The sequence below is a fragment of the Triticum aestivum genome, chromosome 4A, assembly GCF_018294505.1.
Source record: "Triticum aestivum cultivar Chinese Spring chromosome 4A, IWGSC CS RefSeq v2.1, whole genome shotgun sequence".
Taxonomy (NCBI): Eukaryota; Viridiplantae; Streptophyta; class Magnoliopsida; order Poales; family Poaceae; genus Triticum; species Triticum aestivum.
In genome coordinates this window covers 671,100,658-671,126,375 of record NC_057803.1, presented here as the reverse complement: position 1 = coordinate 671,126,375, position 25,718 = coordinate 671,100,658, and the positions used below count along the sequence as shown (strand labels likewise).

General features: G+C 47.0%; 1 pseudogene; it reads left to right on the top strand.

The window, feature by feature from the left end:
* The first annotated feature begins 18,948 nt into the window (after positions 1-18,948).
* On the top strand, positions 18,949-23,757 carry LOC123088023 (probable CoA ligase CCL12; annotated as a pseudogene).
* The last annotated feature ends 1,961 nt before the right edge of the window (positions 23,758-25,718 follow it).

Here is a 25,718-nt window from a genome sequence, read left to right as displayed (position 1 = left end):
GGCCCTGTCAGGCTGGGGCTGACCGTCCGCTCCGACCTCCGGCATGTCGACGTTGCTCTCCTCATCTTCCTCCTTCTCCTCCTCTCTGTCCTCCTCCCTGTCTTCCCCTTCGTCGCAGGAGTCGACGACTTCAGCTGAATCCTCGCTGTCCTTCGGGTTTAACCCGAGCCACTCGTGCGGAGCTTCACCGCCTTCCTCGACCACCTCCGGGACAAAGACACTGGTGTTGGTGAAGTCGGCGATCGCCGCCGCCCTGTTGACAAGCTCAGCTTCCACCGTCGCAAGCTCCTCCTGCGCCTCCAGTTGGAACGTGGCTAACTGGGCTAGATCTAGCCCAGGGTACCAAGCCTTGACGAATTCCAAGGCCCGGCGCGCCCCTGCCCGGGCTGCTGAGCCTTTCCAAGCTTCCAGGCGCCGGCCGCCACCTCCAGCCAGTCGGCAGTCCGACTTGGGGTGCACGGAGCCGGCAAGCCTGGCCAGAGGATGGAGACCGCCTAGGCTCCGATGCACTGGAGGCGGCGCAGCAAGCGGTGAGCAGGCCGAAGCAGGGCCTGAATGCTGAGGACCTGTTCGCCAAGAGTCCGCGAGGCATCAGCGGCGATCTGCGCACCCTCCGCCCTTCGCTCCTCGCGCTGGGCCTCGATCATTTGGATCGCGGCCACAGAATGGCCCGGGAAGAAGTCTGTCCGGGCGGAAGAAGAAAAAGGCCAAAGCTATAAGCAAAGGCTGACAACTCAAAACAAGAAACCAAGAGGATAAGGCTTACCATCGACCAAGTGTTCGATGCTACTGAAGCAGGCCGTCACCTGGGCCTCCTTGTCGGCCCAGGCGGAGCGCTCGACCTCAAACTCGGCAAGGAGGCTGGTCTCCGTCCTCTTTGCCTTTAGCTGGGCTGCCTTGAGGGTTTCCGCCTGCCCGGCAAGTTGGGCGACCAGGCGGTCCCGCTCCTCCGCCAGCTTGCTGCACTCCGCCTCCTTGCCACGCAGGGCGTTGGCTTCGCCCAGCTGCTGCTGCAGGGCGGCATTGGCCTCTGAAGAAAGAAAGAGAAGCAGAAGGCATCAGTCAAGCGGACAGGACAAAGGAAAGAAACAACCAAGGATATTTGGCCCGACTGCTCAGCAGTCGGCCCGAACCTTGGGGACTACAGCCCGCGGGCGCGCCAGCGCGCCCCCGCGAAAAAGAAGTAGTTGACAAGGGAAAAAGACAACTGAGGAGATTCGGTCCGACTGCTCAACAGTCGGCCCGAACCTCGGGGACTACAGCCCGCGGGTGCGCCAGCGCGCCCCCGCAAAGAAACAAGATGGAAACTTACGCCGGCTCTCGACCAGATGGGCCGTCTGCGCCTCGAGGTCCCGAACCTTGGAGTTGTAGGCGGTCGCACGAAGATTGTGATAGTCCTGCAGAAGAGACATCAAATGAAGTTAGCAGTCGACAGTCGGAAGATGAAGTTCCGACCCACCTGCTCAGCAGCCGGCCCGAAACTTGGGGACTACACCCAGTGGGTGCGCTTGCGCGCCCCCACAAGAGAAGCAAAAAGGATCATTTGAAGAAGAAAGCCAAGGACAACTTACACGGATGGCATTGCGCAACTCCAAGTAGGCCTCGTTGCAGCGCTTAAGGGCCCCTCCTCTGCCCGGAGCTTGGTCTGAACATCAAGAGACGCCTGGTTCAGGGCACCAGTCCCGCCCCCGTGTATCCAACCCATGGGTGCGGTGCTCGTCACCTCGGTATCAGGGGCCGACGAGCTTGCGGTGCCGATCGCCTGCGGCCGCGATACTGAGGCCGCCTTCTCCAGACGACGGCGCGTGGGTAGGAGGACCATAGGGATCAGGTCCATCACCACCGTACTTAGGACCGGCGGCGCCACCGGCTGCTCATCCCGTGGCTCGCTGGCTGGCGGGGCCGGCGGGGGCGGGGGTGGCGGCACGAAGACGTCCGACATGGCTACATCGCCGCCCTCCCGCTCCCGGATCGGGTAGTCGCCGCCAGCTCCTCCGGCCGTCGCCTCGAATTCAGGCGGAGGCGGCATAGTGTTCAGGGGCACCACATGCAGCAGCTCTTGGCGACGTGCGGCCTCCGCGAGCCGCTCCTTCTCCGTGGCCTGGGCTTCCGCCTGCGCCAGCGCCCTTTCGGCAGACGCGGCGGACAAGGTCGCCTGCTCCCTGGCTAGGCGGTTGGCCTATTCTTCACGCGCCTCCCGCGCATTCCGCTCTGTCGCCTCCCGGAGGTCGGCGGCCGGGTCGATGCGCCGACTGGTCGAGAAGGTCGTTGCCGACCTGAGGACCGAGGCGGCTCCCGACTTCTGAGGGTCAGCGGGGCCCTGAAACAAGAAGACAAGTCGGAAGGCTTTCACGCCAGAATGACAAAAATACAAAGGGTGAGGAAAGGATACTTACGCCGACACCATAACAGGCACCTTCGGCTGCCTCTGATACTGGGCCACCTTGGTCGCGGTTTCTTTCCGCTTGGTCACTACGGCTGGGTTCTTGGGCTTCTTCGGAGTGCTGCCGAACAGGGTCGCGCCCTGTTTCCGCTTGCGCTTGCCGCCTTGAGCGAGCGGTCCAGAAGAGGGGACGGTGCTAGTGGTGGCGGAGCTCCGGGCAGGGCGCGGTTCGTCTTTATCTTCATCGTCGTCAGGCCAAGCCTCCATGCCGCCGCCTCCCTTGGAGCCGCCTACTCCACTACCGCCGTCCGTTCTGCCACCGCCGCCTGTTGCGTTGTCAACCAGGGCAGCCGCCCTCAAGTCGGGGTCGTCCAAATCACTCTCCGCCCTGTCCGCGTGGAGGGCATCACCCGGCCCCAGGAGGGCAGCCGTCGCCTCGGATATGTAAATCTGCAACCAAGAAAGGGCGGCGTCATGAAGAGAAACAAAGCTGAAGGAAACAGTTCCAAAGACAAAACGAAGAAACGTACAGCAGGAGGCGGGTTGTGGCGGGAGTATGGCCGCTTCCCGTACCGCCACTCTTTCTCCGACATCTTGAGGTCAGAGATCTCGTTTACCATCCGCAAAACTTCAGCAGGCGGCATCCCCTTCGTGCACAGCCGGCACGGATCGCGGTGTCCGCCCATGCGGAAGATCGGATGAGGGCGGCTCTGGAGCGGGAGGACCCGACGCTCAACGAAGGCGATGAGGAGGTCGGAGGCCACGAGGCCCTCCGCCTCCTGGAGCACTCGGAGTCGGCCGATGGCGGCCGCCGCATCCGCCGACACCGGCTTTGGTTTGTACTTCCAGGAAGTGCGAGCTCCGTTGGGGGGGGGCGGCCTCGTAGGACGGCAGGTTGAGGAAGTCAGCAGTCGGGTCCACGTTCTCGACGTAGAAATAGGACTGCTGCCACATCTTCACCGACTGCGCCAGCTTGATGACGGGGAAGGCGTTTCGCTTCGCCGGCCAGCGCACGACGATGAAGCCCCCGCACTTGGCCGCCGTCTCCTTGGCAGAGGTGCCGAGCTTTCCATAAAAGAATGCTCCCCACAGCTCGATTGTGGGGAGATGCCGAGGTAGCGCTCGCACGCCGTGACGAAGGCGGAAAGCAGAGTCACGGCGTTTGGCGTGAGGTGGTGAGGTTGAAGATTGTAGAAGTTGAGGAAGGAGCGGAAGAAGTCGCTCGCCGGGAGGCCGAAGCCGCGCAAGAAATGCGAGCGGAAGACGACCCGCTCGCCTTCCTGCGGCACCGGCGAGATCTCTGTCTCCGGCGGCACCCGCGCCTTGACGAAGGCCGCGCTGGGCATCCGGCGCGTGTCGCGGAGGAAGGAGATGTGATCCTCGATCACAGTCGATCCATCCCAGTCGCCCATGGCTCCGGCTGGCGGCGCGGAGAGGAGAAACGCGCCGGCGGTGGGCAACAGCGGCGGCGTTATGGAAGCAGCAGCAGCTGAGGATGATAAGAGTGTTGGGGAATGTAGTAATTTCAAAAAAAATTCCTACGTACACGCAAGATCATGGTGATGGCATAGCAACGAGAGGGGAGAGTGTTGTCCACGTACCCTCGTAGACCGTAAGCGGAAGCGTTAGCACAACGCGGTCGATGTAGTCGTACGTCTTCACGATCCGACCGATCCAAGCACCGAATGTACGGCACCTCCGAGTTCAGCACACGTTCAGCTCGATGACGATCCCCGGGCTCCGATCTAGCAAAGCTTCGGGGATGAGTTCCGTCAGCATGACGGCGTGGTGACGATGATGATGCTCTACCGGCGCAGGGCTTCGCCTAAACTCCGCGACGATATGACCGAGGTGGAATATGGTGGAGGGGGCACCGCACACGGCTAAGGAACGATCCGTAGATCAACTTGTGTGTCTATGGGGTGCCCCCCGCCCCCGTATATAAAGGAGCCAGGGGGAGGAGGCGGCCGGCCAAGGAGGGCGCGCCAAGGGGGGAGTCCTACTCCCACCGGGAGTAGGACTCCCTTCTTTCCTAGTTGGAATAGGAGAAGGGGGGAAAGAGGAGGAAGAGGGGAAGGAAAGGGGGGGGGGCGCCGCCCCCCTTCCCTTGTCCTATTCGGACTAGGAAGGGGAGGGGCGCGGGGCCCCCTCCTGCCTCCTTCCCTCTTCTCCCTCGAGGCCCATGTAGGCCCAATAACCCCCAGGGGGGTTCCGGTAACCTCCCGGTACTCCGGTAAAATGCCGATTTCACCCGGAACGATTCCGATGTCCAAATATAGGCTTCCAATATATCGATCTTTATGTCTCGACCATTTCGAGACTCCTCGTTATGTCCGTGATCACATCCGGGACTCCGAACAAACTTCGGTACATCAAAACTTATAAACTCATAATAAAACTGTCATCGTAACGTTAAGCGTGCGGACCCTACGGGTTCGAGAACTATGTAGACATGACCTAGAACTATTCTCGGTCAATAACCAATAGCGGAACCTGGATGCCCATATTGGTTCCTACATATTCTACGAAGATCTTTATCGGTCAAACCGCATAACAACATACGTTGTTCCCTTTGTCATCGGTATGTTACTTGCCCGAGATTTGATCGTCGGTATCCAATACCTAGTTCAATCTCGTTACCGGCAAGTCTCTTTACTCGTTACGTAATGCATCATCCGTAACCAACTCATTGGTCACATTGCTTGCAAGGCTTATAGTGATGTGCATTACCGAGAGGGCCCAGAGATACCTCTCCGACAATCGGAGTGACAAAACCTAATCTCGAAATACGCCAACTCAACATGTACCTTCGGAGACACCTGTAGTACTCCTTTATAATCACCCAGTTACGTTGTGACGTTTGGTAGTACCCAAAGTGTTCCTCCGGTAAACGGGAGTTGCATAATCTCATAGTTACAGGAACATGTATAAGTCATGAAGAAAGCAATAGCAACATACTAAACGATCAAGTGCTAAGCTAACGGAATGGGTCAAGTCAATCACATCATTCTCCTAATGATGTGATCCCATTAATCAAATGACAACTCATGTCTATGGTTAGGAAACATAACCATCTTTGATTAACGAGCTAGTCAAGTAGAGGCATACTAGTGACACTATGTTTGTCTATGTATTCACACATGTATTATGTTTCCGGTTAATACAATTCTAGCATGAATAATAAACATTTATCATGAAATAAGGAAATAAATAATAACTTTATTATTGCCTCTAGGGCATATTTCCTTCAGTCTCCCACTTGCACTAGAGTCAATAATCTAGTTCACATCGCCATGTGATTTAACACCAATATTCATATCTGTATATGATTAACACCCATAGTTCACATCGTCATGTGACCAACACCCAAAGGGTTTACTAGAGTCAATAATCTAGTTCACATCGCTATGTGATTAACACCCAAAGAATACTAAGGTGTGATCATGGTTTGCTCGTGAGAGCAGCTTAGTCAACGGGTCTGTCACATTCAGAGCCGTATGTACTTTGCAAATATTCTTTGTCTACAATGCTCTGCATGGAGCTACTCTAGCTAATTGCTCCCACTTTCAATATGCATCCAGATTGAGACTTAGAGTCATCTGGATCGGTGTAAAAGCTTGCACCGATGTAACTCTTTACGACGTGCTCTTTTATCACTTCCATAATCGAGAAATATTTCCTTAGTCCCCACTAAGGATATTCTTGACCAATGTCCAGTGATCTACTCCTAGATCACCATTGTACTCCCTTGCCAAATTCAGAGCAAGGTATACAATAGGTCTGGTACACAACATATAATACTTTATAGAACCTATGACTGAGGCATAGGGAATGACTTTTCATTCTCTTTTCTATTTTCTGCCATGGTCGGGTCTTGAGTCTTACTCAACTTCACACCTTTGCATCACAGGCAAGAACTCCTTCTTTGACTGTTCTATTTTGAACTATTTCAAAAATTTATCAAGGTATGTACTTATTGAAAAAATCTTATCAAGCGTCTTGATCTATCTATATAGATCTTGATGCTCAATGTGTAAGCAGCTTCACCGAGGCCTTTCTTTGAAAAACTCCTGTCAAACACTCCTTTATGCTTTGCAGAATAATTCTACATTATTTCTGGTCAACAATATGTCATTCACATATACTTATCAGAAATGCTGTAGTGCTCCCACTCACTTTCTTGTAAATACAGGCCTTTCCAAAAGTCTGTATAAAACCATATGCTTTGATCAACTCATCAAAGCGTATATTCCAACTCCAAGATGCTTGCACCAGTCCATTGATGGATTACTGGAGCTTGCACACTTTGTTAGCATCTTTAGGATTGACAAAACCTTCTGGTTGCATCATATACAACTCTTCTTTAATAAATCCATTAAGGAATGCAGTTTTGACATCCATTTGCCAGATTTCATAAAATGTGGCAATTGCTAACATGATTCGGACAGACTTAAGCATCGATACGAGTGAGAAAATCTCATTGTATTCAACATCTTAAACTTGTCGAAAAACCTTTTTGTGACAAGTCGAGCTTTGTAGATAGTAACACTACTATCAACGCCCATCTTCCTCTTGAAGATCCATTTATTTTCTATGGCTTGCCGATCATCGGGCAAGTCCACCAAAGTCCACACTTTGTTCTCATACATGGATCCTATGTCAGATTTCATGGCCTCCAGCCAGTTCGCGGAATCTGGGCTCATCATCGCTTCCTCATAGTTCGTAGGTTTATCATGGTCTAGTAACATGACTTTCAGAACAGGATTACCGTACCACTCTGGTGCGGACCGTACTCTGGAAGACCTACGAGGTTCTGTAGTAACTTGATCTGAAGTTTCATGATCATCATCATTAGCTTCCTCACTAATTGGTGTAGGAATCACTGGAATTGATTTCTGTGATGAACTACTTTCCAATTCGGGAGAAGGTACAAATTACCTTATCAAGCTCTACTTTCCTCCCACTCACTTCTTTCGAGAGAAACTCCTTCTCTAGAAAGGATCCATTTTTAGCAACGAATATCTTGCCTTCGGATCTGTGATAGAAGGTGTACCCAATAGTTTCCTTTGGGTATTCTATGAAGACGCATTTCTCTGATTTGGGTTTGAGCTTATCAGGATGAAACTTTTCACATAAGCATCGCAGCCCCAAACTTTAAGAAACGACAACTTGGGTTTCTTGCTAAACCACAGTTCATTTGGTGTCGTCTCAACGGATTTAGATGGTGCCCTATTAAACGTGAATGCAGCTGTCTCTAATGCATAACCCCAAAACAATAATGGTAAATCAATAAGAGACATCATAGATCGCACCATATCCAATAAAGTGCGGTTACGACGTTCGGACACACCATAACGTTGTGGTGTTCCAGGTGGCGTGAGCTGTGAAACTATCTCACATTGTTTTAATTGAAGACCAAACTCGTAACTCAAATATTCGTCTCCGCGATCAGATCGCAGAAACTTTATTTTCTTGTTACGATGATTTTTCCACTTCACTCTGAAATTCTTTGAACCTTTCAACTATTTCAGACTTATGTTTCATCAAGTAGATATACCCATATCTGCTCAAATCATCTTGTGAAGGTCAGAAAATAACGATACTTGCCACGAGCATCAATACTCATTGGTCTGCATACATCAGTATGTATTATTTCCAACAAGTTTGTTGCTCGTTCCATTGTTCCGAAGAACGGAGTTTTAGTCATCTTGCCCAAAAGGCACGGTTCGCAAGCATCAAATGATTCATAACCAAGTGATTCCGAAAATCCATCTTTATGGAGTTTCTTCATGCGCTTTACACCGATATGACCCAAACGGCAGTGCCACAAATAAGTTGCACTATCATTATTAACTTTGCATCTTTTGGCATCAATATTATGAATATGTGTATCACTACGATCGAGATCCAATAAACTATTTTCATTGGGTGTATGACCATTGAAGGTTTTATTCATGTAAACAGAACAACAATTATTCTCTGACTTTAAATGAATAACCGTATTGCAATAAACATGATCAAATCATATTCATGCTCAACGCAAACGCTAAATAACATTTATTTAGGTTTAACACTTATCCCGAAAGTTTAGGGAGTGTGTGATGATGATCATATCAATCTTGGAACTACTTCCAACACTCATCGTCACTTCCCCTTCAACTAGTCTCTGTTTATTCTGTAACTCCTGTTTTGAGTTACTAATCTTAGCAACCGAACAAGTATCAAATACTCAGGGGCTACTATAAACACTAGTAAGGCACATATCAAGAACCTGTATATCAAATATACCTTGTTCACTTTGCCATCCTTCTTATCCACCAAATGTTCAGGGCATTTCCGCTTCCAGTGACCATTTCCTTTGCAGTGTAAGCACTCAGTTTCAGGCTATGGTCCAGCTTTGGGCTTCTTCGCAGGAGTGACAACTTGCTTGTCTTTCCACTTGAAGTTCCCTTTCTTTTCCTTTGCCCTTTTCTTGAAACTAGTGGTCTTGTCAATCATCAACACTTGATGCTCTTTCTTGATTTCTACCTTCGTCGATTTCAATATCACGAAGAGCTCGGGAATTGTTTTCGTCATCCCTTGCATACTATAGTTCATCACGAAGTTCAAGTAACTTAGTGATGGTGACTAGAGAATTCTGTCAATCACTATCTTATCTGGAAGATTAACTCCCACTTGATTCAAGCGATTGAAGTACCCAGACAATCTGAGCACATGCTCACTAGTTGAGCGATTCTCCTCCATCTTTTAGCTATAGAACTTGTTGGAGACTTCATATCTCTCAACTCGGGTATTTGCTTGAAATATTAACTTCAATTCCTGGAACATCTCATATGGTCCATGACGTTCAAAACGTCTTTGAAGTCCCGATTCTAAGCCATAAAGCATGGTGCACAAAACTATCAAGTAGTCATCATATTGAGCTAGGCAAACGTTCATAACGTCTGCATATGCTCCTGCAATAGGTTTGTCACCTAGCGGTGCATCAAGGACATAATTCTTCTGCGCAGCAATGAGGATAAACCTCAGATCACGGATCCAATCCGCATCATTGCTACTAACATCTTTCAACACAGTTTTCTCTAGGAACATATCAAAATAAACATATGAAAGCAACAACGCGAGCTATTGATCTACAACATAATTTGCAAAATACTACCAGGACTAAGTTCATGATAAATTTAAGTTCAGTTAATCATATTACTTAAGAACTCCCACTTAGACAGACATCTCTCTAGTCATCTAAGTGATCACGTGATCCAAATCAACTAAACCATGTCCGATCATCACGTGAGATGGAGTAGTTTCAATGGTGAACATCACTATGTTGATCATATCTACTATATGATTCACGCTCGACCTTTCGGTCTCCGTGTTCCGAGGCCATATCTGTATATGCTAGGCTCGTCAAGTTTAACCTGAGTATTCCGCGTGTGCAACTGTTTTGCACCCGTTGTATTTGAACGTAGAGCCTATCACACCCGATCATCACGTGGTGTCTCAGCACGAAGAACTTTAGCAATGGTGCATACTCAGGGAGAACACTTCTTGATAATTAGTGAGAGATCATCTTAAAATGCTACCGTCAAACAAAACAGAATAAGATGTATAACAGATAAACATCATATGCAATCAAAATATGTGACATGATATGGCCATGATCATCTTGCGCCTTTGATCTCCATCTCCAAAGTACTACCATGATCTCTATCGTCACCGGCACGACACCATGATCTTCATCATCTTGATCTATATCAATGTGTCGTCACATGGTCGTCTCGCCAATTATTGCTCTTGCAACTATTGCTATCGCATAGCGATAAAGTAAAGCAATTATTTGGCACTTGCATCTTTATGCAACAAAGAGACAACCATAGGGCTTCTGCCATTTGCCGATAACTTCAACAAAACATGATCATCTCATACAACAACTTATATCTCATCACGTCTTGACCATATCACATCACAACATGCCCTGCAAAAACAAGTTAGACGTCCTCTACTTTGTTGTTGCAAATTTTACGTGGCTGCTACGGGCTTAGCAAGAACCGTTCTTACCTACGCATCAAAACCACAACGATAGTTCATCAAGTTAGTGTTGTTTTAACCTTTGCAAGGACCGGGCGTAGCCACACTCGATTCAGCTAAAGTGAGAGAGACAGACACCCGCCAGCCACCTTTAAGCACAAGTGCTCGTAACGGTGAAACCAGTCTCGCGTAAGCGTACGCGTAATGTCGGTCCGGGCCGCTTCATCTCACAATACCGCCGAACCAAAGTATGACATGCTGGTAAGCAGTATGACTTGTATCGCCCACAACTCACTTGTGTTCTACTCGTGCATATAACATCAACGCATAAAACCTAGGCTCGGATGCCATTGTTGGGGAACGTTATAATTTCAAAAAATTTCCTACGTACACGCAAGATCATGGTGATGGCATAGCAACGAGAGGGGAGAGTGTTGTCCACGTACCCTCGTAGACCGTAAGCGGAAGAGTTAGCACAACGCGGTCGATGTAGTCGTACGTCTTCATGATCCGACCGATCCAAGCACCGAACGTACGACACCTCCGAGTTCAGCACACGTTCAGCTCGATGACGATCCCCGGGCTCCGATCCAGCAAAGCTTCGGGGATGAGTTCCGTCAGCACGACGGCGTGGTGACGATGATGATGCTCTACCGGCGCAGGGCTTCGCCTAAACTCCGCGACGATATGACCGAGGTGGAATATGGTGGAGGGGGCACCGCACACGGCTAAGGAACGATCTGTAGATCAACTTGTGTGTCTATGGGGTGCCCCCCGCCCCCGTATATAAAGGAGCCAGGGGGGAGGAGGCGGCCGGCCAAGGAGGGCGCGCCAAGGGGGGAGTCCTACTCCCACCAGGAGTAGGACTCTCTTCTTTCCTAGTTGGAATAGGAGAAGGGGGGAAAGAGGAGGAAGAGGGGAAGGAAAAGGAGGGGGGGGGGGGGCGCCGCCCCCCTTCCCTTGTCCTATTCGGACTAGGAAGGGGAGGGGCGCGCGGCCCCCTCCTGCCTCCTTCCCTCTTCTCCCTCGAGGCCCATGTAGGCCCAATAACCCCCCGGGGGGTTCCGGTAACCTCCCGGTACTCCGATAAAATGCCGATTTCACCCGGAACGATTCAAATGTCCAAATATAGGCTTCCAATATATCGATATTTATGTCTCGACCATTTCGAGACTCCTCGTTATGTCCGTGATCACATCCGGGACTCCGAACAAACTTCGGTACATCAAAACTTATAAACTCATAATAAAACTGTCATCGTAACGTTAAGCGTGCGGACCCTACGGGTTCGAGAACTATGTAGACATGACCTAGAACTATTCTTAGTCAATAACCAATAGCGGAACCTGGATGCCCATATTGGTTCCTACATATTCTACGAAGATCTTTATCGGTCAAACAGCATAACAACATACATTGTTCCCTTTGTCATCGGTATGTTACTTGCCCGAGATTTGATCGTCGGTATCCAATACCTAGTTCAATCTCGTTACCGGCAAGTCTCTTTACTCGTTCCGTAATGCATCATCCTGCAACCAACTCATTTGGTCACATTGCTTGCAAGGCTTATAATGATGTGCATTACCGAGAGGGCCCAGAGATACCTCTCCGACAATCGGAGTGACAAAACCTAATCTCGAAATACGCCAACTCAACATGTACCTTCGGAGACACCTGTAGTACTCCTTTATAATCACCCAGTTATGTTGTGACGTTTGGTAGTACCCAAAGTGTTCCTCCGGTAAACGGGAGTTGCATAATCTCATAGTTACAGGAACATGTATAAGTCATGAAGAAAGCAATAGCAACATACTAAACGATCAAGTGCTAAGCTAACGGAATGGGTCAAGTCAATCACATCATTCTCCTAATGATGTGATCCCATTAATCAAATGACAACTCATGTCTATGGTTAGGAAACTTAACCATCTTTGATTAACGAGCTAGTCAAGTAGAGGCATACTAGTGACACTATGTTTGTCTAGGTATTCACACATGTATTATGTTTCTGGTTAATACAATTCTAGCATGAATAATAAACTTTTATCATGAAATAATGAAATAAATAATAACTTTATTATTGTCTCTAGGGCATATTTCCTTCAAAGAGGAAGAAGAAGAGTGGGAGGGGGCGCGATAGCTTTGCCGCACCTTCCCCCCTTCCTACTTATAGCGCCCGGGCTATGAAGCCGAGGGGACGGGACGTGGGGTCATGGGATTAACTGCGCCCACGTCCCCCCGGCCCCCGTTTCCCGCGCGCATTTACCATGTCGTAAATGATCGTGGGAATGGCAACCGTCCCCTTCGGCACAGTGGATCCGCCCAGTTGCCGAGGCACGGTAGTGGCGGGCCCGACCCTGTGTCACGTCCCGTCCGAAACGTGGGATGGCAGGCTGACCAGGCTGACGTGCGTCGCGTGGCGCATCCGTGGCAGGCGGCGGCCTGGGAAGCTTAGCAGACACGCCACCTATCTCCCGCCCTGAAGTTCAAAAACCAACAATGTGAGCTCCGCCTGCTGGGCTGGAGGCACAGCAGACCGACACCTTCCCGGAGCCCGGTAAGGAGGGAAGCCGCTGAGGCTTCGCAGCCCCTCGACCGCGGTGCCTCACCGGCTTCGGGGACTACTGTCGGAGTAATGGGCCACGGGTAGGCTCACCCGAGTCCCTGGATTTATCAAGACTTTGGTCCAGCTCCGCCTAGCTGGGCCCCAAGCTGAAGCTCCGCCCTTTGGGGCCGGCTGGCTCAGCGGCCGGCTGCCAGAGGGCGGCCGACCCAGGACTACGATGCTCCGGGTGACCGGCTCCTGGCGGCCTCCCTCCAGAGAGGGCGGCGACGGGCAGGCGGCCACCTCACGACTACGGGGCGGCCGAGCTCCCATCGAGAGTACAAGTCAAAGCATGGCTACAGTGAAGCACGTCGCCTCCCACGCTCGAGACGGGCGTGGCTACAGTGCTCCGTACAGACGGAGATCTCCGCACGATGGAGCACTATGCCGTATCTACCCTGACGTCGCTCCGGGCAGGCGAAGCCCTATTCCCCACGACGGCCTGTCGGTACGGCCTGCCAGAGGCGGGCCCTATCGGGCAGTGACCCCAAGGAAGACGACGGAAGCTCAACCAGGCGGATTAGAGAGGGGCCGACCTCCAGCAGGCGGCCGACCCTTGTCCTGAGGCGAGCACGCCATTAAGCTGATAAGATCAGGTGTGGCTACAGTGTCCTCCCACCAGGCGGCGGGACTATAGCCATGCTAAGATGACCAAGCCCCCGTCACCAACGACACGGCTACAGTGAGCAGCCACCAACCAGTCGGCGGGGCCCACCAGGCGGCGGGCCCCATCGATCGGCGGAGAAGCCGGAGGCTGGAGACATGACGGCCGGGCCCAGCAGCCGACCAGATTACCATTGTACCCCTGGGGGGTAGGCCTATATAAACCCCCCAGGCCACCCATGCAAAGGGTTCCCACTCCATTAGAACTAGCCATCCCCTAGAGCCGGAAGAGAGCTAGCCTTGCCTCCTTCTGCCTCTAGCGCACAACTCGAGGAGCACCATTGTATCACTTGTGCCTTAGTGATCATGCGAAGACCCCGCAAAGCAGGACTAGGGGTGTTATCTCCTAGGAGAGCCCCGAACCTGGGTAAAGTACGCCGGCGTTCGTGTCTACGCCTTATCCCGCTTCCAGGCACCGGCGACGTTCTACTCGCTTCCACCATGATAAGCCATCCATTGGCATATGTCGCACCCAACCCCCGACATGAATCTTCAACTCGAGCAACCTTGATCCACCGACGCAACAACTTCGCTGCCATGTCTCCAATCACACACGATTGCATCTCGTCAGATCCGTTGACAGCTTTCGCGTGTTCTCCTCTAGATCAATAAACATCAACTTCTTCGAACCTTGCTCATGATACCACTTGTTAGAATAAATCCGAGGCACTCCGTCGATCATCCGAGGATCAAGCAATCACACGAGTATGACACCGAGATTTGTTAACGAGGTTCACCGATATGGCTACATCCCCGGGGCTTGACTACGGGCGCTCCTCCCCGTGACACCGTCACAATACCGCACCCGGTCGCCCTAGACACCGGCACATGCCGCCGGCTTCCCCTGCGTTCCGGTGCTATTATGTTGGCATATGTTACATCGTGTGTCTACCCTTGCCGTTATTTTACATTTTTCGAACCCCCCCTGATGTTTTACGTAATTCATCCGCAGATCATATCTAAGTCAAACAAATGTTTTTTTAAATTATCCATATCTTTTAAACCGTAACTCCGATTTAAACATGTTATATATGAAATTTGATTAGAAAAATATATAGAATATGAATATGAGATTATTCTTACCTGTTAAGTATTTTAAATATTATTTTGGAATATATTTAAGTCAAACAAATGATTTTCTAAATTATCCGTATCTTTTAGACCGCAACTTCGATTTTTACATATTATATATGAAATTTTATTAGAAAAATGTGTGGAATCTAAATATGCTGTTAATTTTACCTTTAAATATTTTTAAAATATTGTTTTGAAAGCAAACTTATAATTTATAGCGCAAGATCCATTTTTTTCATACCGGCGGTGATCCAGATTGCAAATAAACACCCGACTATAACCATATAGAGAAAAGAAAACATCGCTAACTACACATGCATACCTCTAAAAAATGTCACAGGGGAAAACAATAGATTTCTCATCGCGGGAGTGAGAAATAGCGAGAGAGAGAGAGAGAGAGGGAGAGAGAGACGCCTTAGGATTAACCATATTCAAACACATTTTTGTTTTGTTTTGTGTGAACACCGAGACCATCACCGGCGAGGATGAGAAGAAGGATAAGCGGCAACACAAATATGATGCCTCGCAAAAATAAAGAAAATGAACCTATTGTGGTCTTGAGTGATGGTTGTTGGGTTAAGAACGTGTGTTATGTTTTCTTTCCCGTTGCAACCCACGGACTCTTTTGCTAGTTATTGCTAAACGGCAACAGTCAAATCATGGGGTTGGGGAGGAACTGGTTATGTGCGGTGAACTGAGCGACAATGGCAATTTGACAGTAGAGGCTGCTACGAACTTACGTATGGATCGGAAATGGGGATCGGGGACTGCTGGTGATCTTCAGATTTGCATACCTGGCTGAATACTTGGATGACTTCGGCTCCTTGTGAATTTGGCACGCATCGGAAGCGTGAAGGCGAACGGCGGTGTGCCGGGCAAGCAGCGTGGCAGCTGTGAACTGGTCAATACCGGGCCAGATACAACGATCTCGCTTAGCGGGGTCCCGATCAGAGGTATAAATGTGCATGTGGATGTAGGTGCCGGTGGGCCACGCGTGTTGTTATTGAAACAGATGATCGACTATCAGAGATGATAGACATATTTTTTAAAAAAAAAATGATGTGTACATAAAGACTATCAGAGAGACAAATGAACTAGATATACTTCCTTTCTCTCAGTTTACAAGGCGTGTGCGTACTCCTAGGTCGTCAATTTGACCAACCTAATACAAATAATATATTACAAAAAATATATCATGTTCTGTTTTCAAAAGATATATATTTTGTGTTATATAGTTTATATTAGGATGATCAAATTGGCAACCTATGTATACGCGTAGGACTTGTAAACTGAGACGGAGGGAGTAACTATTAGGAAATATTAACGCCCACACGTGTGGGCGTCTGGCAACTCGTCCACACGCATGAATCCTCATCCAACCATTCTCGCACGAATCCTGGCGTGTTCTAGCAGATTTCGTAGTACTGGGCTGGTGTGTGAGCATTCATGCGGTCACCCACACGCCCGTTTCACCACGCGGAGTGGCTAAGGTGTGCGCGTTTAGCAGTTCGCCCACACGTCAGTTTTCACGCACGCAGAAGGGCTGGTGAGTGGGTGTTTATCAGTTCGCCCACACGCCCGTCTTTTCTCCCACACCCAAAATTGTCAGTTGCCATGTGTTTTGCAGTGTACATGGCAACTGACCTAGCGTTCTTGTAAGCAAATGACAACTCTCTCTTTTTACCTCGAGTTGCCATGTGTTCTGCACGGTACATGGCAACTGCCCTAGTTGCTTGTAAGCAGATGACAACTCCCTCTTTACCCGAACATGTTTTTTTGCCATGCCTTTGTCGTAGTGCTACATGGCAACTGCCTAGTGTTAGTAGGTGGCAAATCCTAAAGTTTTTCAAATCATGACAACTGTAGTAGACCAGACTATACATGCCAACAGCTGCAGTTGTCCAAAAATGGCATCTGGCACTTGATCTGAGATGACAACTGCAGTTGAGCAACCATGGCAACTGCAATTAAATGAGCATGGAAGAGGGTCTGGACCATGGCAACTACGGGGACGTGTGATGACTGTCACGCGGAGCGTGCGCGACCGTGAGTATGTGCATGTGGGGGTTATCGATTTTGTCCACACGTAGGCGTGTGGGAGGGGCCACGAGGCAATAAAAAAGGAGTGTGGGCATTACTTGTTTGCCCACACGTAGGCGTGTTGGCTGATTCTCTTAGACACCACACAAAACGTGTGGCCAGACCTCTTTAATGCCCACATGTGTGGGCGTTATCAGCGTCCTAACTATTTCGGATAAATGATAAATAGGGGATATAATATATAAAATTTAGAAAAAACTCAATAAAAAAAGATAACTAATATTGAGGCGCCGTGTTTTACATCAAAAATAAAAATCTCAGATCAGTGTGAAATGCTAGAGGGACAGGCTGGTTGCCTCAAAATGGGTGGTCCATGTCTTGTACCAAGACTGGTACTTGATGCAACCAGGGCCAGATTGGTTGCCAGCGAGGTACTGGGACCGTGATCGACCCAGACAGGCAAATGCAAAATTCCAGTCCAGGACCAGACTTGTTCCAATACGTGAGCACTGGTGTGGAATACTACCTGGTGTATCTGAGGCGAAAATTACCTACTACCTCCATTCTGGTTATTGGTCCAATTTGTAATTTATGCCAAATTTTGATCAAAGATTTACTCCCCTGTAAACTAATATAAAAGCATTTACATCACTACTTTATTCTTATAATAGTTTACGAAGGGAGAGACTAACAAATTGTTAACGCATGTCAGCAAAACTATATCGTTGAATTTGTATGTACGAACATTTTGTTAGTTAAATTTATGATCAAAATTTGGCATTGAATATAACAAAAACTAATAAACCAAGACGGAGGTAGTACTCCTTCCGTCACGGTTTTTATGCATTTTCAGAATATGAGAGTATTAAGGCATGTGGGCAATTAATGTCAAGTTAGTTAGGCCGTTTTGAGGCACTTATGCTGCATTCCATGCATGCGGTCCTTTTCCTTCACGAATGCATGTGCTATAACTGCTCGTTTAATCACTGCGCATTAATTTCTTCACTAAGGCTGGTCACTGCGCATTAATTCCATGCATACGTTACTACTTTACGAGGATGCTTGGATCCAAGGGATTTATTTTAGTCTGATTAAAAATAGTCTCTTTAAGAGGCTAAAGTTCCAAGCACCTCTGACTAAAGAGAGGTTAAAATTAGTCTTGAGACTAAATTTTTTTAGTCAGGGTACCCCTACTAAAATGTAGATTAATCCTCTCTCCTCATTTAACTCCTCTCCTTTAACACAGGCGAGTTCTGGATTGGAGGGTTTGGAGGATAATAAACGCTCAATAACTTGATTTTAGTCTCTTTAATATTTGGATCCAAGCATGGGTGAGGCTAGCAAGTTTTAGTCCCACTACTTTTAGTCATGGGACTAATTTAGTCATGTGATTTTAGTCTCTTTTATCCTCCAAACCCTCCAATCCAGAACTCGCATGTGTTAAAGGAGAGAAATTAAATGAGGAGAGAGAGGGCTAATACATATTTTAGTAGGTTTCCTATGACAAATTTTTTTTAGCCTCAAGACTAGTCCTAGCCTCTCTTTAGTCAGGGGTGCTTGAAACTTTAGCCTCTAAAAAAGACTATTTTTAGTCAGACTAAAAATAGTCCCTTGGATCCAAACACCCTCTAAAACGTATCCAAGCACCCTCTATGTTACTACCCTTATAGTAGGAAGTGTCATATGTGTAGTAACATACACATGTTCATTTATTGTCTTGTAGGCTCATTTTGCATTGGAAAGCGCTATGTGATGGTAGCATATTACTCCCTCCGTTCCAAAATAGATGAACCAACTTTATACTAACTTTAGTACAAAGTTGGGTCATCTATTTTGAAACGGAGGTACTTCATTTGCCTCTATTCTCATTAACTACTTGCCACATCAACATTTTTGCTTATGTGGCATCTATGTTACTACCTATGTTACTCCCAGTATGACCAGCCTAATTAGGTATTGTAGACTCGTAGTTGACAACCGATGCTATTTGATACAGCCAATCACTAACCACCTTGGTCCAGAGATTTTTTTAGTGTGCCCTGTAAACTGTGGGAGTACTAGAAGATAACATGAATGCAGTTTGTTGATCGAGAGACAGATAGATGGTGGTATAAGCATGCCAGTGGACGCAGTCCTTGCCCAGAACGTGCATTTCGCCAAAGCCGAGCCTTTTCTCCGTTGCCATCCTCGTCAGACCTGCCAAGTCCGTGCGCCGTGAGGCCGGCGGAGAGCGAGCGAGCAGCCGAGCAGGCGGGGCATGGCGGCGACCGCGAGGGGCAGTGTCGGGGAGATCCGGGCGGGCGACGTGGAGGCGGCCGGGCTCAGGGCGGCCGACGCGGGGGCCTTCCTCGCCGCGCTCCGCTCGGCGACCGGCAAATGCGGCGCGGACGCGGCCGCTGCGTGGGCGGCGGTCGTGGCGGCGGTGGTGCTACGGCCGGACCACCCGCACGCGCTCCACCAGCTGGTGTACTACTCCGTCTACGCCGGCTGGGACCGCGCCCAGAGCCCCAGAGAGGCCCGCCGCCCTACTGGTTCCCCTCTCCGTAAGTCGCCGGCCGCCGTCCATTTTTTCCCCCTGGAAGCACAGCTGAACAGGGCTTCTCTCCCGGCGCTTAATTTGCTACCAACTGTTTGATCCAATCGGGTAGTGGGAGCAAGAGCAATCAATGGCTCATCAATGGTGAAAGTGACTGCTAGTCTAATTCCACGAGTCACTTAAGCTTATGGTTCTTCCATTTAACCCAGTATTTTAGTCTAACAACATTTGAGTCTAACAACAACAGTAAGATAGTAGTGCTATTTTGGTACTGCTCCCTCCGTCCCGTAATATAATAGCGTTTTTGACACTAGACTCGTCTATGGATTCGCATCATTTAACACTACTGTGTGATATGATGATTGGTGTATATATAATTTACTTCATGAGACAGTTATCATGGTTGTTGCAGGACTGATTGTAAGCAAACAAATCTTGGGAGAGTGATGGAAGAGAATGGCCCCAAGCTGTTAGGAGCATCATATAAGGATCCAATTTCAAGCTTTGGCCTCTTCCACAGATTCTCTGTTCAGAATCAGGAGGTCAATTTTTCTTTCTAAATTTGGAATTTACTTCACAGACAGAACAAGTGGATAACTAGAACATCAGTTCAAAGTTTTATTTCTTTATAATAGCCTCCTAGGTGATCATTGCGTAGGTCTACTGGAAACTGGTGCTGAAGGAGCTCTCCGTCAAGTTCGTACGAGAACCAAAGACGATTCTAAATGCGTCAGATAAATCAAAGAAGGGAGGGTCATGGTTCCCCGGTGCGGTGCTCAACATTGCCGAATGTTGTCTGCTACCTTGGCCTTCCCAGAACAGGACAGATGATTGCATGGCTATTGTCTGGAGGGATGAGGGCTTTGGCGATTATCCAGTGAATCGTATGTCGTTGAAGGAGCTTCGCACCCAAGTGATGTATGCATTTCTTAACAAATTAAGAGTTGGGGGCATGCAGAAACCTTTATTTTTCTTCTGTTCTATTGTACAATTTCATCATAATGGTTTTTGTTGCTTTGGTATTTTCAGGACTGTTGCAAATGCCCTTGATACCATGTTCCGAAAGGGTGACCGGATTGCAATAGACATGCCAATGACGTGCAATGCAGTTATTGTTTATTTGGCAATCATCCTTGGAGGCTTTGTTGTTGTGGGAATAGCAGACAGTTTTGCAGCCCAGGAGATTGGCAATCGCATGAGGGTCGCAAAAGCAAAGGCAATTTTTACTCAGGTTCGACTGTAGCAAGCAGCAAGTCTTACGATCATCAGTACTATAGTAGTGCTTATACTAATTCCACAGGATTTCAGGATTTCATAATTAGGGGAGGGAAGAAATTTCCACTTTACAGGTATACGATGGATCAAATTATTTAGTTAATATATGTGTTTCAGTAACTTAATTTGCTCAGCTTTAACAAGAAAATTGCAGTTATTTAGCAGGATCACAGCTTGTGAAAATAATCATTTTGCATTGATGTAACAATTTATGTTTCATTTATACCTTTTTGCATGAACGTACTGAACTATCACAGAACAATTCTCAGCACTTAACTAAATATATCAAATTATATTCTTCAGCCGTGTCATGGAAGGGACTTCAGCTAAAGCTATTGTAATTCCTGCAACTGGAGATAGTCTTGGAGTTACACCAAGGAATGGTGATATGTCCTGGAAAGATTTTCTTTCTCGTGCTGCTGGGAGGTATGCAGCAAATGATCCTTCCATGTCACTCAAAATAAACGACTCTATTCAGATGCTTTCTTTTCGTGAAAATTTGAATACCCACATTGCAAAACAGAGGTGATTTTGTGATGTGACCAACATGGGAGCTACATGTCTTGGATTTGCAGGTCATCCATGTACTCTCCAGTTTATCAATCTGCAGACGCGTTAATTAATATACTGTTTTCATCAGGAACAACTGGTAAACACTGCCTTGAGTTTCTGACACAATTTCCTTTAATCTCTGGTTGCACCGTTTCTCACGTTCACAACTTCACGTGTGATTTGATCTGTTCTATTTGCTTCTGGTGCAGGAGAGCCAAAAGTTATACCGTGGACACAACTTTGTCCCATAAGATGTGCAGCTGATACCTGGGCACATTTGGATCTTCGACCAAAGGACGTAGACTTGTGGCCTACAAATCTGGGTTGGGTTATGGGACCTATACAAATATTCTCATGCTTTCTAAATGGTGCAACATTGGCCTTATATCATGGTTCTCCACTTGGACGTGGTTTCTGCAAATTTGTGCAGGTGTGGCCTATTTTGCGCCATCTCTTGGTTTAAACTGCTAAAGTCGATTTGTCATTGTTCCATCTTTTTAGTTAAAGAAAGCCTTGGCCTTGTTCTTATTTTTTGTATCCATTACTTCGCTTGAATCTGGTATAGATAAGGCTTACTGGCTACCTAATTAACTTCATAGTTTGTCTATTCTCCCAAGTTTTTTTTCTATGCATCATAGAGCTTTTTCTTCTGAATGAATCAGGTAGGATTTTATCAAAAAGTCCCTGCATATTATATTAGAAGCTGAGTATAAACTGCTCTTTACTCATGCGCTTCGTGATATGTCCAAATTGCAGGATGCCCGTGTGAGTGTATTAGGATCTGTGCCTAGCTTGGTGAAGTCTTGGAAGGCAGGGAATCTTACTAAAGGTCTAGACTGGACCAAAATCAGGCAAGTTGCTACTTACACTGTTAGAAAGCATTAAACTTCATCACAAGATCCGCTAAAGAAGCTAAATTTGTATAATCGCAGGGTACTTGCTACAACAGGGGAGGCTTCTGATATTGATGATAATCTGTGGCTATCTTCGTGTACCTGTTACAAGCCCATTGTTGAGTGCTGTGGGGGCACAGAGCTGGCATCCTCATACATTCAAGGGAGACTTTTGGACCCACAAGATTTTGGAGCTTTCAGTGGTGCATCAATGTCCACTGGGTTTGTCATACTCGATGAACAGGGAAATCCATATGTAAGTATTGTTCGTCCAATATTCTAAGTTTGGTGATTGCGTTCGCTGCATAGGCATTTGACGTTTGCTATGACAGCCTGATGATGTACCTTGTTCTGGAGAAGTAGGTCTCTTCCCTTTATATTTTGGTGCTACCAATCGGCTTCTCAATGCTGACCACGATAAGGTTTACTTTGATGGAATGCCCATTTACAGAGGACGGGTATGGATTCGCTTACCTCATTTTTTTATATCTAAACTGCTTGACAAAATTATGAAGATATTCGACAGTTGCAGCAGTCAACTTTTTAAGCTTTGTAAAATCAGTATGTTCTCCAAGTTTTCCAGTGGAGCCCTACCGAGAAGATGAGAAGCAAATATGTGATTTAGACATGCTATTGTACTCTGATATAAGTTGCAATGATAAGTGTTCTATGACAAAAAAGTACTAGCAACATTTGAGTCAATGTTCCCTTTGCTGAACTAATCAAATAAATCTGACTACATACTTTTAAAAGTTATCAGTAATAACCAGAATGGTGAAAGCTCACATGTTGTAACGGTATTTCTACTGCAGCAACTCCGACGACATGGAGATATAATCCAGAGGACAGTAGGTGGTTACTATATCGTACAGGGCAGAGCAGATGACACTATGAATCTTGTAGGGATTAAGGTTGAAGCTCCCCCTTCATTGTTTTCAGTATGATGTCATGACTCTTGCATCTCATGAAACCAATTCAATATTGCTCTTGCCTGACCAGACAAGTTCAGTGGAGATCGAACGGGTTTGTAATGGAGCTGATGAGGGTCTGCTAGAAACAGCAGCTGTTAGCATCAAACCTTCTGGCGGGGGACCAGAACAACTGGCTATATTGGCAGTGCTAAAAGATGGATCCACAACATGCGATGCAAATCTTCTGAAGAGCAAGTTCCAGAGAGCCATCCAGAAGAACTTCAATCCCCTTTTGAAGGTAAGAGCTTCTCTTTTCTGACGTTCAGTTCAGATGATTAGATGGGCGCATCCATAATGAGGGAATTGAGATCGTTTGTTCGTCCTGACAGGTGAGCTACGTCAAAATCGTCCCGGAGTTCCCGAGAACTGCTTCAAACAAGCTGCTGAGAAGGGTCCTGAGGGATCAGCTGAAGCAAGAACTCGCGAATCGTAGCAAGCTATAAGGGGCATGAGGGATATCTATCTCTTTTCAACAGGAAAATGGATCTTCATAATCCAAGTTTATTGAACTCACGGCGTGTTACAACGGTTCGATTCCCTTTCATTCACTTCATTGGGGGTGTAGATTCAGAACACTTGTTATTGTATTGTATGTGTTGAGCTCGTCAGAAGTAATGAGGCGATGGCTTGCTATTGTATTGTACTTGGTAGGAAATGCGGCTTGCCGCACCCGGCAGCATTGCTGCTGGGTATAGTCATATCCAAACTGGTAATACAAAATATAAAAAATAATATAATGTAGTTGTGTTTATCAATCTAATATCAAGTTAATATCAAAAGCATTGCATCGATACATACACATTCAGTACATACCAATTGGTCCATGAAACAACAAAAGGCTTCAGCCCAAAAAAAAGCTATACATATTTTGTACATAGCAGTTGATCCAGACAATTACAAAAGACTTCAGTCCAAAAGCAAGCCAATATAATCCATCTTAACATAACAAATACAATAACCAGGTCGTGACATGTCTTGATCAAGCAAGATGCAATGCGAGATAATAAACCTACTTCGTTAGGCTATAGCCTAATACTTGATAGCTCGACCGGGTTATCTCCTTGATTAAATCCTTACACGTTACGCCGCTTAGGTAGGAAGGGCAGCCTGCCGCACCCCACTTAGTCTCGTCTTAGCCAACCCAGTAATGAACAATATATGGCTTTCAGGATGAAAAATTTAGAGCTGACAGAAAGATAAAAGAATGTTCCAACATTTGGTGTTACTGAATAGTAAAAGGTAGTAACATATATTATTTAGCAGGAGGACTGGACCCCCATAGTTTCAGGAAGCATCCACTTTAATCCTACAAGAATAAATCAGTAAGAAACACAAGAAATCCAAGGTTCAAACAACTCACCTAGGGAGTGTAGAAAGAGTAATTCACACAAATGCAGAAAGAATCTCACAGTAGAAGAATTACATTTGTAGCACCCTGTAAAAGAATATAGCTTCTCTGCTATATGTATCCTATATCTGCGGCTTCAGGTTCACGGTACCTATCAACCCAAACATGCTAATTGGTTTGGGAGTGCCATATTGACTTACTTTTTACTCCCTCCGTTCCTAAATATAAGGCTTTTTAGAGATTCCAATACGGACCGTATTGGAATCTCTAACAAGCCTTATATTTAGGAACGGAGGGAGTATGTGGCAAAAAGAGGAGTGCTAACTTTATTGATGGTGGATGCAAGTGTGAAGGAGGTAATGTAACTACAACCGCCCATGATGATGCTTTCATAAAACGAAACAGCTCTGCAAGGCCTGGCTCAGAAATACTTTAGGGAAGCTACAGTACTGGGTTATCCCTATGATGAGGCAACACATATTGTGATAAATAAGTTTGCTTAATTTCTCTATCCCCATCATGGCATAGTTAACATAAGGAGTTACACATCACAGACGACTATTTTTACAGTAATTAAGATATGTACTACAAAGCTAGACCATACATGACCCTCTGGATGGCACAAACTTTATCCAAATTTTGATAAGTTTTGATACACTGACATAAACTCAATGTATGTAGCCTTTAGCAAGGTCATATGCTTGACATGAACACTTAAGAAAATTCAATAACTTAGTTTTGTCTCTCGATTAAAGGCTTATCCATTAATCATGTCAGAACAAATTTTAACCGACTTCATTACTCATCTTTTATGCATAACACCTCTGTTTTATATGCCTCTCTTCACAAAGTTACTTGTTCGCCATTATACCAGCATTGAAAACTCATCGAAGCCCAAAAATCAGAAAAACACAAAGCAAATATGACAAAGGGGGACATACCTTTGATTCTCAATCCATTTATGCGAGTATGCCTCATCAACTCGAGCACAACAGCCTGTAGGTTAGGAAACAAAAACACGAGAAAGGGGCTTGGACCATCGATATGGTTATGGTGACACCGTCCACAACACAACCAGTTACTTGGGTTAGAATAGAAACATGAGATGAAGGGGAATAGCACTTTATAAATGTGATCGTAAATAAGTCAGAACCAGCACCAACACCTAGAAGCAGGAAAAAAACGAAGAGGTCGCTATATGTACAGAAGTTTTGGAAAGATAAAAGTTCCAGACCTAAATATGCATCTCCCAATCCTTGATATTTTCTGGAAATCTTCATCTTACATTGATTAAATCATTAGATATTACAGTACATGGTAAATGCTCACATCTGGCATAATCATACTTAA